Below are 14,987 nucleotides of genomic sequence, written 5' to 3'. Positions count from 1 at the left end.
TGTAATGATATTCAAAAGAGATCTGATGACATAAAGATGTCATTAAATACTGCTGGTAAGTCACCTGTTATGAAAAGGCCCTAGATGACCACAGTGGGAAAACCTCAAATGCTATTAATGAAGAATTAAAGATTCCTCGCTCTTTCTCAGGAGGAAGGTCCTACTGTCAAGGGACGTTTTAATTTATCATCAACATGAATGTACGGATGATAAACTTCCCTGATTTCATAAATTTGTAAATATCAGAGCAGCATAGGGGCTATCATGATATTAGAGTATGGGAAAAAGTTTTTTTAAACAACACTTTACTTAAATTATATATGAATATATGTATATATACATATGTATACATACAGAAACACACACTTATACACACACATTTATATATATGTAATATATATACATACATATACATAGATATAATATTAAATGCATTACAATCCATGAATGTATGTCAGAGGGACTCCTTATTTAGCCCTGTAAGACTTTCAGAATATTACCTGCTATATTTCTCACTTTTCCTTCATGGTCCACAAGTCTTGTAGATACTTGGATATAAATTTTTTTTAAAAAATCACTTAAAGAATTACTGATTTCAAATCCATCAAATGTACTACAAGACTGATGCATGTGCCACCAACTTTGCTATCCTTGTGTAAAAACACTAATTATTGCTTAATTTACTTGAGAAATAATCTTGCCAGATGCTTAGGATTTGCTGTAAATATTAAGCTGCACAGGATCCATTAAACACATATGTGAAGAGTAATAAAGATGCTAAATAAAACATACCGATTTTACAGGTAACACCATTCAAAAGAAGATATACTGTTAACTCAAGTAAATTTTTGTGTAGAGTTCAGAAAGTGCACTGAAAAAGTAGTCTTACCTGAAAGTGGGTGATCTATCATCTGAGAATGTTGGTCTAACAAAGACAGTTTATGTTTTATTTAGGATGGGACTATGGAAAAAACTTCAAACATATAATGTTCCACAAAGGAACTATTTGTTCCAAATAGTTTCACTCACTATACCTCTTCTTCTGTTGTGTATTAGATATATTTACCTATTATAATAAATTTTATTAAAGTGTGTTATTGCTTAGATTTCAAATGTGCCTGATTCATGATTCTCCATGGTCTTTGGAAAATGGAAATGTTCAAAAGAACATTTCATATTCTCTTCTACCTCTGTTGCTCAGGCACCTGTATTCATATACAGATCCACTAAAATCAATTATTATTTCTTTCCCAAACTACAATCAAAATGACATTCTAAGAACTGCTCACGAAATGAACATGGGAGGTTTGTCTGACCAAATTCTTCTAGATTCTCACCATAAAACAGTCCCCATTGCTCAGAATCAACTGTGTAGTAGTACAATAAAATCAGACTCGCTCCGTGGCATAAGAGCAACAATTTAAAAAAAAATAATATGTTTCCGTCCAGACGGTAGTGGCACACGCTTTAATCCCAGCACTTGGGAGGCAGAGGCAGGCGGTTTCTGAGTTGAGGCAGCCTGGTATACAGAATGAGTCCAGACAGCCAGGCTACACAGAGAAACCCTGTCTCAGGAAAAACCAAAAAAAAAAAAAAAAAGTGAATTATTTCCTTTTTTTGTGAATAGGTACTGTAGATAATTATTTCATTAGGAAAAACAGGTCATTATTTGAGGGCTCAGGGTATCATCATACAAACATTTCTGATGTCAGGAGATTGAAGCTACTGAAGTTGTTTCACCTAATTGAGAAGCAGAGGACGATGAATGTTCATATTCAGTGAGCTGCTTCTTTATACATTCCAGGAAGCTTGCCTAAGGAACAGTACAGCCCAGTTACAGTGTTACTTTACCCACATCAGTTACTTAAGCATAGAAACTAATGACATTAAATACTCCCTCAGAGTTGTGCCCAGGATCCTTTGTCATAAATAGTTCTAAATAAAATTCCATTGACAATCAACATTAATCTCACACATGATAAAATTAGAGTTGAATCACAATTTAAAGAATAGAGGAAATGGTCTGAAACGAAAGGTCAGTGTCTAAAGCAATTGAGATACAGACTTTGTGACATGAATTTGGTTCATTAAAACTTACATTATAAAACAAACAAAACTAGGTATTGTACCACAATCATGTGTAAAGCTAGCAGTTTCTACTTGGAGATGAAATTTGCAGATTGGAATGAACATGTGTTCTGTAGTGACCAAAAGAGATCCTGTGTCAAAAAGAGATGGGAAAAAGACCACAACTTGACTCTGTCCTCTAATATACATAAGCTCAAAACTCTATATTTCCAGTCAGCTATGTATCTTAAGATGCATGCGTTCATGCTTGCACACACACACACACACACACACACACACACACAGAAGATACACATTTGCACATGCATCACATATACTCAGAAACCCACATAGGTATACAGTATATTTGATGTAGTGTGTCTCCTCTTAAACTAAGACCCCCTATCCTCAATGCCAAGCATTTTTTATTCATGGTTTGTGTTTTCTAATAAAAGTCTGTGATTCAAATTTGAGATATGAAATCATAGAAAAATCCCTCATAAAGAAATTCATAAATACCACATTAATTATTTCTAGGACCCTCCTGCACTCCCATTAACACATATTTGAAATGTTTCATTTATCATTATTATTTTAAATTTTTATTGAAAGTAGAATTAAAGCACTGTGAACTTTTTTTTCCTCCCTTTAGCTGTTGCATGCACCCCAATCTCAAATTCATTGTTTCAATATTGTTATATAAGTGTGATTATTTGTTTAAGGTTTATTTATAAAAATTGAAACACTTGAGTCCACATTTTGTGTTTATGTATATGGTTTCCAAGGTGAATAGTCTGTATTGAACAGTCCTTTAGACTATCTCTTGTAGAAAAGTTGAATATTGTGCCTACCAACTTTAGTTGCCTGTAATATTTTGACACATAAATTATGAATCATTGTATTAACATTTCATTGATATTGCCATCATTGTGGATTTGCATCCATTTTCTAAGATTTCAAAACACCCTTCAGGTGTTGCTGCCTCTTAGTCTTTGTAACCCCATTTCTGCAATATTCCCTGAGGTATAGACACTGGTGCTATGACATACATGTATTCTTTGGTGCAGGGTTTTCCCCCAATCCACTGATCTCTTCACTGTCCACTTTTGGTTTTCTATGATGGTCTCGATTTCCTGTACAAAGGAAAGGCTTCTTTGATGAGAGTTGATGACTTCACTTGTATGTGTGTATAAGAATAAAATTTAGAATGCTGCTGTAAGGAATTGAGCTGGATCTAGTAATTAGTCTCATACATTTTCATGTCCATGACCTCACTAGTTCCTAAATCCAACTAGATTTCTGCTGCTAGCCATCATTTCTTTCAATCTCTTTGAGAGTAATCCTTCCAGATATTAAAATATTTTAAATTACTTTCCCCCAAATATGGATGTTTGTCATAGCCATTGGTTTTCTCTCAGGAGTGTTGGGTTTAATGTCTGTTGCCAAATAAATCTTACAGGGATGACTCTGAATTCAACTGATTCTAGCAGGATATGACTTAGAAGCCTCTAGCTTGAAGTTGAGTTTCTCTGATACATAAAACAGTAGGCAAGTTGACATGTTAGGGAAGTAATTAATAGTTGTACCTATCCTCTGCAACACTTATGAAGTATGTCAATAACCAGTAGGGAAAGCTATCAGAAGAGGTTGCAGTAAGTGACACTTACATGTCAGTAATATCCAAGAGGTCTTATTAGACTAAAGTTTATCTACCACATAATTGAACAGAGTTCTAGGTCTTTCATTTGATTTTTCAGAAAAAAGAATTCTGTTATTGTATAGAGTCCTCTAAAGTTCAGTAATTTAGGCCTTATTATTTGTCTCTAGGATTATCCCGTGCAGGACTGTTGACTTAACCAAGTCACATATTTTCACTCCTCTCTGACAAGAGAAATTCATTTTCCTAGTATATTATAAAGTAAATGAAATGTAAATATAGTATGAAGTTCCTTCCTTTTTGGCTACTTTCCTTTCGACTTTCCAAGTCTTCAATTCACCTTAATTAACTATAGTCTGTAATATTAAATGTTGAAATATCTAGTAATAAAATGTGCATATATATTAGATGTAATACCATAATAATTTAAGTGAAAAAAAGTTTTTACCACGAACTTCCTTGTTTCTACCATTCCTTGTAAATCATTTCCTGACCATTTGTGTCATGGACCACTCAGTCCACACTTGGGGGCCAAAATGTCAGGGACTGCTCTATTAATGTTGGAAGCCACACTGCCAAAGGCCTTGGGGGCTAAATTGTCAGAGCCTGCACTGCCCCAAGCTGCTGCAGTCCAGGGGTCAGGGTTTAGCAAGAGAGAGAAAGGACGGACGTGAAGAATGGAGACCAGATAGAGTGTAATTCAATCCTATTTATTCTTCAGTCTCTCTTCTCTCCAAGTCCCTAGTTCCTAGTACCAAGTCACAGGTCCGGGGCTTCAACACTAAGTCTCAAGTCCTAATCCTCTTCCAAGTTGCTAGTCTCTTTCCCAGTTCCAAGTTTTGAGTACTCTCTTCTGTCTGCCTCTCGTCCTTTATATCTCACTTCTAAGTCACACCTTTAATCAAGTCTTTAAATCAAGCCTTTAAGTCCTGCCTCTAAATCACACCTTTAAGTAACACCTTTAAGGTTGGGGTGGGGTTGCAAGCTGGTACAACCACTCTGGAAGTCAGGTCCGGTGGTTCCTCAGAAAATTGGACATAGCACTACCTGAGGACCCAGCTATACCACTCCTGGGCATATACCCAGAAAATGCTCCAAACAAATAACAAAGACATATGCTCCACTATGTTCATAGCAGCCTTATTATAATAGCCAGAAGCTGGAAAGAACCCAGATGCCCTTCAACAGAGGAATGGATACAAAAAATGTGGTACATTTAAACAATGGAATATTACTCAGCTATTAAAAATAATGAATTCGAGAAATTCTTAGGTAAATGGATGGAACTAGAAAATATCATCCTGAGTGAGGTAACCCAATCACAAAAGAACACACATGGTATTTACTCACTGATAAGCAGAGATTAGCCCAAAATTTGAAACAACAATGATTCAACTACCAGACGACATGAAGCTCATGAAGAAGAAAGAACAAGTGAGGATGCCTAGGTCTTTCTTAGAAGGAGTAACTAAATACCCAAGGGAGCAAATATGGAGACAAAGTGTGGGATAGAATCTGAAGGGGGGTTGTATGGAGGACCATTCCACCTGGGTATTCATTCCACGGGCAGTCACCAAAAAATAGACGCTGAAATGGATGTCAGGATGGGAAAGCTGACAGCAGCCTGGTAAGGCTGTCTCCTTAGAGGTCCCCCAGAGTCTGACATACCCAGAGACAGATACTCGCAGCTATCCATTAATCTGATCAAAGGTTCCCAATGGAGGAGTTAGAGAGTAAACTGAAGGAGCCTTAAGGGCTGGTGGCCCCATGAAGAGAGCAACAAACACCAAACAGCCAGAGCTCCCCAGGGTCTTAAACCACCAGCCTAGGAGCACATATGGAGAGACACATGACTCCAGCTGTATATGTAGGGGAGGATGGCCTTGTTGGGCATAGGTGGGAGACAAGGTCATTGGTACCTTGAAGGCTGAGCACTGAGGGGGGATTTGAGGGTGGGGAGGGGGCTGGGGGTGCATGGGTAAACACCTTCATAGAAGCAGGAGGAGGGGGGATGGGATAAGGGGTTCCTGGGTGGGGGGGGAAATGCGGTAAGGGGATAAAATTTGAAATATAAATATTATATCCAATAAAAGAGGGGGGAAAAAGAAAAGCAGTTAGAACCAACATTCTTAATAAAATGTCATCCCTCTTTAAAAAAACTATCTTGATACTAAAATTTGTTTTGAGAATTGTATATTGCAGAATGATCAGCCTTGGTGTATCTACTCAACAAGCAAGCTGGGCAGACCTGCTCAAACCTCTGAGGTCCGGGAATTCCATCTGGAGGCAGTGAAGACACAGCATCAGAGGATTGTCAATTTGCTCTTCCCCCCACACCTCTTCTAATATCTCAACGCCTATAATCAGCTTGAAGAAGCTGATGAACAGTCAGCGCCCCTATTCCCTGGGCTTGGGGACTAAGGTGGTAAATGTTGGATTGTCTTTCTAGGGAAAAGTAGTGGTTTTGTGGGAATAGAGAGGATTAGATAGGGTTAATTGCATAGCCATACCTATTAGTAGAAATCTGTATAATTAGTAGCAAGATGAAGATACAAATTCTAAATGGCACAATTTACTTTGATTACAAATTTTTAAGGTTTTCATTGGCATGAGCTTCTTAGTGATATAAGAGTGAGATAAATATTGTTACTCTCATAGGCATTGTACCAGTATAACACATTTAGGAATACAAAGCTTAGACCCAGTCCATCTTTAACTTTTTTTAACTGATTGAGAAGGTCAGCATGTGAGTTAAGAGACTATAGCAAATTCATGGCTTGGAAATGGTGAGGTTTGTACACAGAAGATAGTGAGTATTCAATATCTGATGCTGAACTTTTTAAACTGTAGAAACTTCTGGGTTTTTTTTGTGTGTGTGTGTTTTTTAGATCTGATTGTGACTGTTGTTTACTTTTTAATTCATAAGGAATCTTTAACTCATTTTCATTTTTAAATGATTTTTAATTATTTATTTCTCAATCATTTTATTTATTTATATTTCAAATGATATTTCTTCCCAGTTACCCCCTCTACAGCAACCCCCATCCCATCCCCAATTCCCCCTTCTGCTTGCTTCTATGAGGGTTCTTATCTACCATTTTATCCAACCCTGCCTCACTGCTCAAGCATAACCCTGTTGGGGCATTGGGCCTCCACAGGACAAAGGACCTCCCCTCATATTGATGTCAGATAAGGCCATCCTCTGCTACATATGTGTCTAGTGTCATGGCTTCCTCTATGTATACTTGTCGGGTAAGTGGTTTAGTCCCTGGAATCTCAAGGAGGTCCAGTTAGTTAATATTGTTCTTCCTGTGGGGTTGCAAGCCCCTTTGGATCTTTCAGTCCTTCCACAGTAGAACGCAATAACTGAAAGACATTTAAAGACCTTTGGAAAACTTCCATTTTCCTTCAGCCTCTCTGTCAACCTCATCAGACCTGTAGATCTTGACCATAAAGACCTATAGATTTTTACCATACATACCTGCTTGTCTGCAATCATACAGATTCAGGATACTCATCAGAGGCCTGCCACATCTGGACCATTGTAGTTGACCACTTCTCAGTACCTACTACAACAGGAACATCAATGGACCAAGACTGAACAGATGGCTAAAAGATCTCAACCCAATCAACAAAAGCCTGAGCAATATGACACATCCAAAGTAAAGTTACCCCCACTATATCAGGAACTGGATATCCTAACATGAAAACACACAAAAAAAAATGACCATAAGTTCAATTTTATAAAGATGATAGAGACCTTAAAATAGTAAAGATATACATCCACTAGAGAAATAAAGAATGGAGGATTTAGAAGAAGGACTGAAGGAGTTGACGGTGTTTACAACCCTATAGCTAGAACAATATCAACTAACTGGACCACCCAAAGATCCCAGGGTCCAAACCCCCAATCAAAGAGTATAGGGGGAGGACAGATGGCCCAAACTGCATATGTAGCAGAGGATTGACTTATCTGGCATCAATGGGAGAGGAGACCCTTGGTACTGTAGAAGAATAGGAGAATGCTTGAGCAGTAAGTTGGGAGTGTAGAGGTGAGTACCCACATTGAAGTAAGAATAGAAATGACAGGTATTGTGGATGAGAAACTGGGAAGGGTGAAAAGTTTGAAATGAAAATAAATAAAATAACCCACCAACAACACAAGAAAATACAAATATCTGAAAGTCTTTAAAGAGGAAACAAATTCCTTAAAGATATCCAGTAAAATATAGTTAAACAAATGAAGGAAATAAAATTGTGCAAGACCTTAATGTGCAAATTGAAGCAATTATTTAAAAAGCCACAAACTGAGGGATTCTTCAATGTGGAAAACCTAGGAAAGAGAACAGCAACTAAATATGCAAACATCACCAATAGATCCAGGAAATGGGAGAGAGACTCTGAAGCATAGAAGACACAATATAAGAAATAGATTATAGGAATGGATACAAATATGTGGTACATTTACACAATGGAGTATTACTCAGCTATTAAAAACAATGAATTCAAGAAATTCTTAGGTAAATGGATAGAACTAGAAAATATCATCCTGAGTAAGGTAACACAATCACAAAAGAAAACATGGTATTTACTCATAAGCAGATATTAGCCCAAAAGCTTGAAATAGCCAAGATTCAACTCACAGAACACATGAAGCTCATGAAGGAGGAAGACCAAGTGTGGGTGCCTTGGTCCTACTTAGAAGGGGTAACGAAATACTCAAGGGAGCAAATATGAAGACAAAGTGTGGGACAGAAACTGAAGGAGGTGTCATCTGGAGACCATTCCACCTTGTTATCCATCCCATGTTCATTCACCAAAGGTAGACACTGATTGGATGTCAGGAAGTGCATGCTGACAAGAGCCTGATATAGCTGTCTCCTTAGAGGTCTGCCAGAGTCTGACATATTCAGAGGCAGATGCTCACAGCTAACCATTGAACTGGTGAAGAGGTTTCCAATGGAGAAGTTAGAAGACTGAAGGAGCTGAAAGAGTTTGTGGCCCGATGAGAAAAGCAACAATACCAACCAACAAAAGCTCCCAGTGTCTAAACCACCAGCCTGGGAGCACATAGGGGGGAGGGACCGATGACTCCAGCTGTATATGTAGGGGAGTATGGCCTTGTTGAGCATATATGGGAGAGGAGATCCTTGGTCCCATGAAGGCTGGACACCAAGTGTTGGGAAATTTGAGGGTGGAGAGTTGGGAGGGTAGGTGGGAGCACATCATCATAGAAGCAGGAGGAGAAGGGATGGGATAGGGGGTTCCTGGGTGGGTGGGGAATAGGGTAAGGGGATAAAATCTGAAATGTAAATATAAATCCAATAAAAAGAAATATATTATCAGTAAAAGACATGTTAAATCTAAAATTCCTGACACAAATCACCCAGGAAAACTGGAATACCATAAAAAAAAAACCTAAGTTAACAATAATTGGAATAGCAGAAGAAAAATCCAAGCTCCCTGAGCCAGAAAATATTTTTTAAAAAAATTTTTAAAAATACAAACCCTAAAGTAATGCCTATAAACATATGAGAAGCTTAGAGAACTCAAATTATACTGGACCATAAGAAGTAAATCATCCCATCACAAATAATGAAAACAAAATCTACAGTAAAAGGATTAAAAGAAGCAAAGGGAAAAGGGTAGGCAAGATATAAAGTCGGATCTATCAGAATTGCGACAGACTTCTCAACAGAGACTATAAAATCTAAAAGGGCCTGGCCACATATCTTTCAATCTCTAAAAAAACCCACAAGTTGAGAAGTTAAAATGCAACACCAGACAAAAATCTTAATCACCATACATGGAAAAAACAATATATTTCAAGACAAATTCTAATTCAAACAATATCTATTCACAAATCAAGTCCTAGAAAAAATTCTAGAAGGAAATTTCAACACCAGGATGATAATTATATCTAAGAAAACATAGGAAATAAGAAAAATTCAATCCAGCAAAAACACGGAAAGCACACACAAATCCATACACATGCACACACACACACACACAATCACCAACATCAAAATAACAGGAAAAATGACAATCACTGGTCATTAATATCTCTCAACATCAATGGACTCATTTCCCCAGTAATAAGAAATATGCTAACAGAATGGATGCAAAAGTAGAATTTATCATTCTGGTCCATACAAGAAACACACCTCGACCATAAAGATAGACTTCAGAGTAAAGGGCTAAAAAAAATTCCAGGCAAACAGATACAAGAAACAAGCTGGGGTAGCCATTGTAATATCTAATACAATAGACTTTCATCCAAAATTTATCAAAAGGCACAGGACAGGACACTTCATACTCATCAAAAAAAATCTAGCACGATGTAGTCTTAATTCTGAATATCTATACCTCAAGACATGGTCACTCACATGTGAAAAGAAACTTTGCTAAAACTTATATTGCACATTGAACGCAACACATTAATACTGGGAGACATCAACAGCCCACTCTCACCCATTTACAGGACATCAAGAGAAAACAATATAGAGACATAATGAAACTAACAGATATCAAATTGACCAAACAAGCATCAATAAGATAAAACACAAAAGAATGTACATTCTTCTCACCAATTCATGGGTCTGTCTCCAAAACTGCCTATATAGTTGTTAATACCAATAATCCCCAAACTATTCCACAAAATAAAACAGAAGAAACACTGGTAACCTCATTCTGTGAGGCCACAGTCACCCAGATACCCAAACCATACAAACTCTCTACAAAGAAGAGAACTCCAGATTGATTTCTGATATGAACATTGATGCAAAACATACTCAATAAGATATTCAAACACAGAATCCAGGAACATATCTAAGACATCATCAATCAAGATCAAGTAGGGATGAAGAGAGTTTAATAGAAAAAAATGAAGAAATCTACCATATAAACAAACTGAATGAAAAAGGTCACACGGTTATCTCATTAGACACTGAAAAAGATTTGATAAAATCCAACACCCCTTCATGTGAAAGGTTTTAGAGAAATCATGAATACAGGGCATAAAGCTGAACATAATCAAAGCAATACTCACCATTGAAGTAAATGGAGAGAAACTTAAATAAATTTATTTACTTAAATAAGTAAATACAGCAAGCAAATACTCACCATTGAAGTAAATGGAGAGAAACTTAAAGCAATACCAGTAAAATCAGGGAATTTTTTTGTCAAGGCTGCCAACTCTCTCCCTATTTGTTCAATATAGTACTTGAAGTTCTAACCAAAACAATAAGAAAACAAATGGAGATCAAGGTGATAAAAACTGGCAAGGATTCTTATGCCCCTTGCCTGGTCCTTTTGCCTGGGGCAGACACCTAGTTGGTCTGCTCTTGTGGAGACACCACATCTTGAGCCTTCCTAGAGGAGCCACTGCACTCAGAGCAGTGGACACTATATCCTGAGCCATTCTAGAGGAGTCACTCCACTCAGACCAGTGAACGCCTAGCTGATCTGCTCCTGTGAAGACACCACATCCTGAGACATCTTAGAAGAATCACTACACTCAGAGCAGCAGGATTTTAGGATCCCAGAGGTGTCCTCAATCCCAGGAGTTCTTCCACCCAGGAGCTTAGGATCACAGAAACACAGAGACATCTGGACTCTGAGGAGTTCTGACACAAGCAAGATAACTGAAAAGACAGACTCCAGTCAGAGACAGTGAGTGCAGGTAACACTAGAGTTAACCAGATAGCTAAAGGCAAGTGCAAGAACAAAAGCAACAGAAACCAAAGTTACTTAGCATCATCAGAACCCAGTTCTCCCACCATAGCAAGCCCTGGCCACCCCATCACACTGGAAAGCAGGATTCAGAAGTAAAATCACTTCTTGTGATGATGATAGAGGACTTTAAGAGGGACATAAGTAACTCCCTTTAAAAAAAAATGTACAGGAGAACACAGGCAAAAAGATAGAAGCCCTTAAAGAGGAAACACAAAAATCCCTTAAAGAATTGCAAGAAAACACAACCAAACAGGTGAACGAATTTTAAAAAACCATCCAGGATCTAAAAATAGAAATAGAAACAATAAAGAAATTTGAAAGGAAGACTACCCTGGAGATAGAAATCCTAGGAAAGAGATCAGGAGTCATAGATGCAAGCATCACCAACAGAATACAAGAGATAGAAGAGGGAATCTAATGTGCAGAAGATACCATGGAAAACATTGACACAACTGTCAAAGAAAATGCAAAAAGCTCCTAATCCAAAACATCCAGGAAATCTAAGACACAATAAAAAGACCAAACCTAAGGATCATAGGTATAGATGAGAGTTAAGATTCCCAACTTAAAGGGCCAATAAATATCTTCAACAAAGTTATAGAAGAAAACTTTCCTACTCTGAAGAATGAGATGCCCATAAACATACAAGATGCCTATAGAACGCCAAATACACTAGACCAGAAAAGAAATACCTCCCATCACATAATAATCAAAACACCAAGTGCACAAAACAAAGAGAGAATATTAAATGCAGTAAGGGATAAGGCAAAGTAACATATAAAGGCAGACCTATAAGAATTACACCAGACTTCTCACCAGAAACTATAAAAGCCAGAAGATCCTGGACTGATATCATACAGATCCTAAGAGAACACAAATGCCAGCCCAGACTACTATACCCAGCAAAACTCTCAATCACTATTGATGGAGAAACTAAGATATTCCATGGCAAAAGCAAATTTACACAATATTTTCCCACAAATCCACCACTTCAAAGGATAATTGATGGAAAACTCCAACATAAGGAGGGAAACTACAACCCAGAAAAAGCAAGTAAGTAATCTTCCAACAAACCCCACCAAAAAGATAGCTACACAAACATAATTCCACCTCTAATAACAAAAATAACAGCAAGCAACAATCAATTTTCCTTAATATCTCTTAATATCAATGGACTCAATTCTCCAATAAAATGACATAGACTATCAGACTGGATACACAAACATGACCCAGAATTTTGCTGCATACAGGAAACACACCTCAGTGACAAAGAAAGACACCACCTCAAAGTAAAAGGATGAAAAACAATTTTCCAATCAAATGGTCCCAAGAAACAACCTGGAGTATCATATAAAATCGACTTTCAATGAAAAGTAATCAAAAAGTTAGGACAGACACTTTATACTTGCACGTGAAAACTGAACAACACTCTACTCAATGATGACTTGTTCAAGGAAGAATTAAAGAAAGAAATTAAAGACTTTTTGGAATTTAATGAAAATGAGGACACATCATACCAAAACATGTGGGACTCCATGAAAGCAGTGTTAAGAGAAAAACTCATAGCTCTGACACATACAAAAAAACTGAAGAGAGCATACATTAATAACTTGAGAGCAGGTTTGTCCCATCAGCCTCTGAAGAACTTGCACCTGGATATATATTCCATCTTCTGAGATCTTTGGTTTCTTTCTTCAGAGACTTGAAGTTCTTGTCATACAGATCTTTCACTTGCTTGGTTAGATTCACTCCAAGATATTTTATTTTATTTGTGGCTATTGTGAAGGGTGTCATTTCCCTAATTTCTTTCTCTACCTGTTTATCCTTTGAATAGAGGAAGGCTACTGATTTGTTTGAGTTGATTTTATATCCAGCCACATTGCTAAAGTTGTTTATCAGGTTTAGGAGTTCTCTGGTGGAAGTTTTAGGTTCACTTAAGTATACTATCATATCATCTGCAAATAGTGAAATTTTGACTTCTTCCTTTCCTATATGTATCCCTTTGACTTTCTTTTGTTGTCTAATTGCTCTAGCTAAGACTTCCAGTACTATATTGAACAGGTAAGGTGAGAGTGGGCAGCCTTGCCTAGTCCCTGATCTTAGTGGGATTGTTTCAAGTTTCTCTCCATTTAGTTTCATGTTGGCTACTGGCTTGCTATATATTGCTTTTACTATGTTTAGATATGGGCCTTGAATTCCTGATCTTTCCAAGACTTTTAACATGAAGGGATGTTGAATTTTGTCAAATGCTTTCTCAGCATCTAGTGATATGACCATGTGGTTTTTTTTCTTTGAGTTTATTTATGTAGTGGATTACATTGATGGATTTCCGAATATTGAACCATCCCTGCATTCCTGGAATAAAGCCTACTTGATCTTGATGGATAATTGTTTTGATGTGTTGTTGGATTCGGTTTGCGAGAATTTTATTGAGTATTTTTGCATCAATATTCATAAGAGAGATTGGTCTGTAGTTCTCTTTCTTTGTTGGGTCTTTCTGTGGTTTAGGTATGAGTGTAATGGTAGCTTCATAGGACGAATTGGGTAGTGTTCCTTCTGTTTCTATTCAATGGAATAACTTGAAGAGGATTGGTATTAGGTCTTCCTTGAAGGTCTGAAAGAATTTTGCACTGAAACCATCTGGCCCCGGACATTTTTTGGTGGGAAGATTTTTAATGACTGTGTCTATTTCTTTAGGCGTTATGCGACTGTTTAGATGGTTTATCTGCTCCTCGTTTAACTTTGGTACCTGGTATCTATCTAGAAAATTGTCCATTTCCTCCAGATTTTCCAATTTTGTTGAGTACATGCCTTTGTAGTAAGATCTGATGATTTTTTTAATTTCCTCTGTTTCTGTTGTTATGTCTCCCTTTTCAGTTCTGATTTTATTAATTTGAATGCTGTCTCTGAACCCTTTGGTTAGTCTGGCTAAGGGTTTGTCTATCTTGTTGATTTTCTCTAAGAACCAGCTCCTGGTTTTGTTGATATTTTGTATAGTTCTTTTTGTTTCAACTTGGTTGATTTCAGCCCTGAGTTTGATTATTTCCTGCCATCTACTCCTCTTGGGTATACTAGCTTCTTTTTGTTCTAATGCTTTCAGGATTGCTGTCAAGTTGTTAATGTATGCTCTTTCCAATTTCTTTTTGTGAGCACTTAGAGCTATGAGTTTTCCTCTTAGTACTGCTTTCAATGAGTCCCACAGGTTTTGATATGATGTGTCCTCATTTTCATTTAAATTTAAGAAGTCTTTAATTTCTTTCTTTATTTCTTCCTTGACCAAGTTATCATTGAGTAGAGCATTGTTCAGTTTCCAAGTGAATGTGGGCTTTCTGTTGTTTTTGTCCATGTCAGACAAGTCTTAGTCCATAGTGGTCTGTTAAGGTACTAGGGATTATTTCAATATTTTTGTATCTGTTGAGGCCTGTTTTGTGACCAATTATGTGGTCTATTTTGGAGAAGGTACCATGAGGTGCTGAGAAGAAGGTATATTCTTTTTTTTAGGATGAAATGTTCTATAGATGTCAGTTAA

The sequence above is a fragment of the Arvicanthis niloticus genome, chromosome 22 (assembly GCF_011762505.2).
Source record: "Arvicanthis niloticus isolate mArvNil1 chromosome 22, mArvNil1.pat.X, whole genome shotgun sequence".
In the NCBI taxonomy this organism is placed as follows: domain Eukaryota; kingdom Metazoa; phylum Chordata; class Mammalia; order Rodentia; family Muridae; genus Arvicanthis; species Arvicanthis niloticus.
This window is presented reverse-complemented; position numbering follows the sequence as displayed.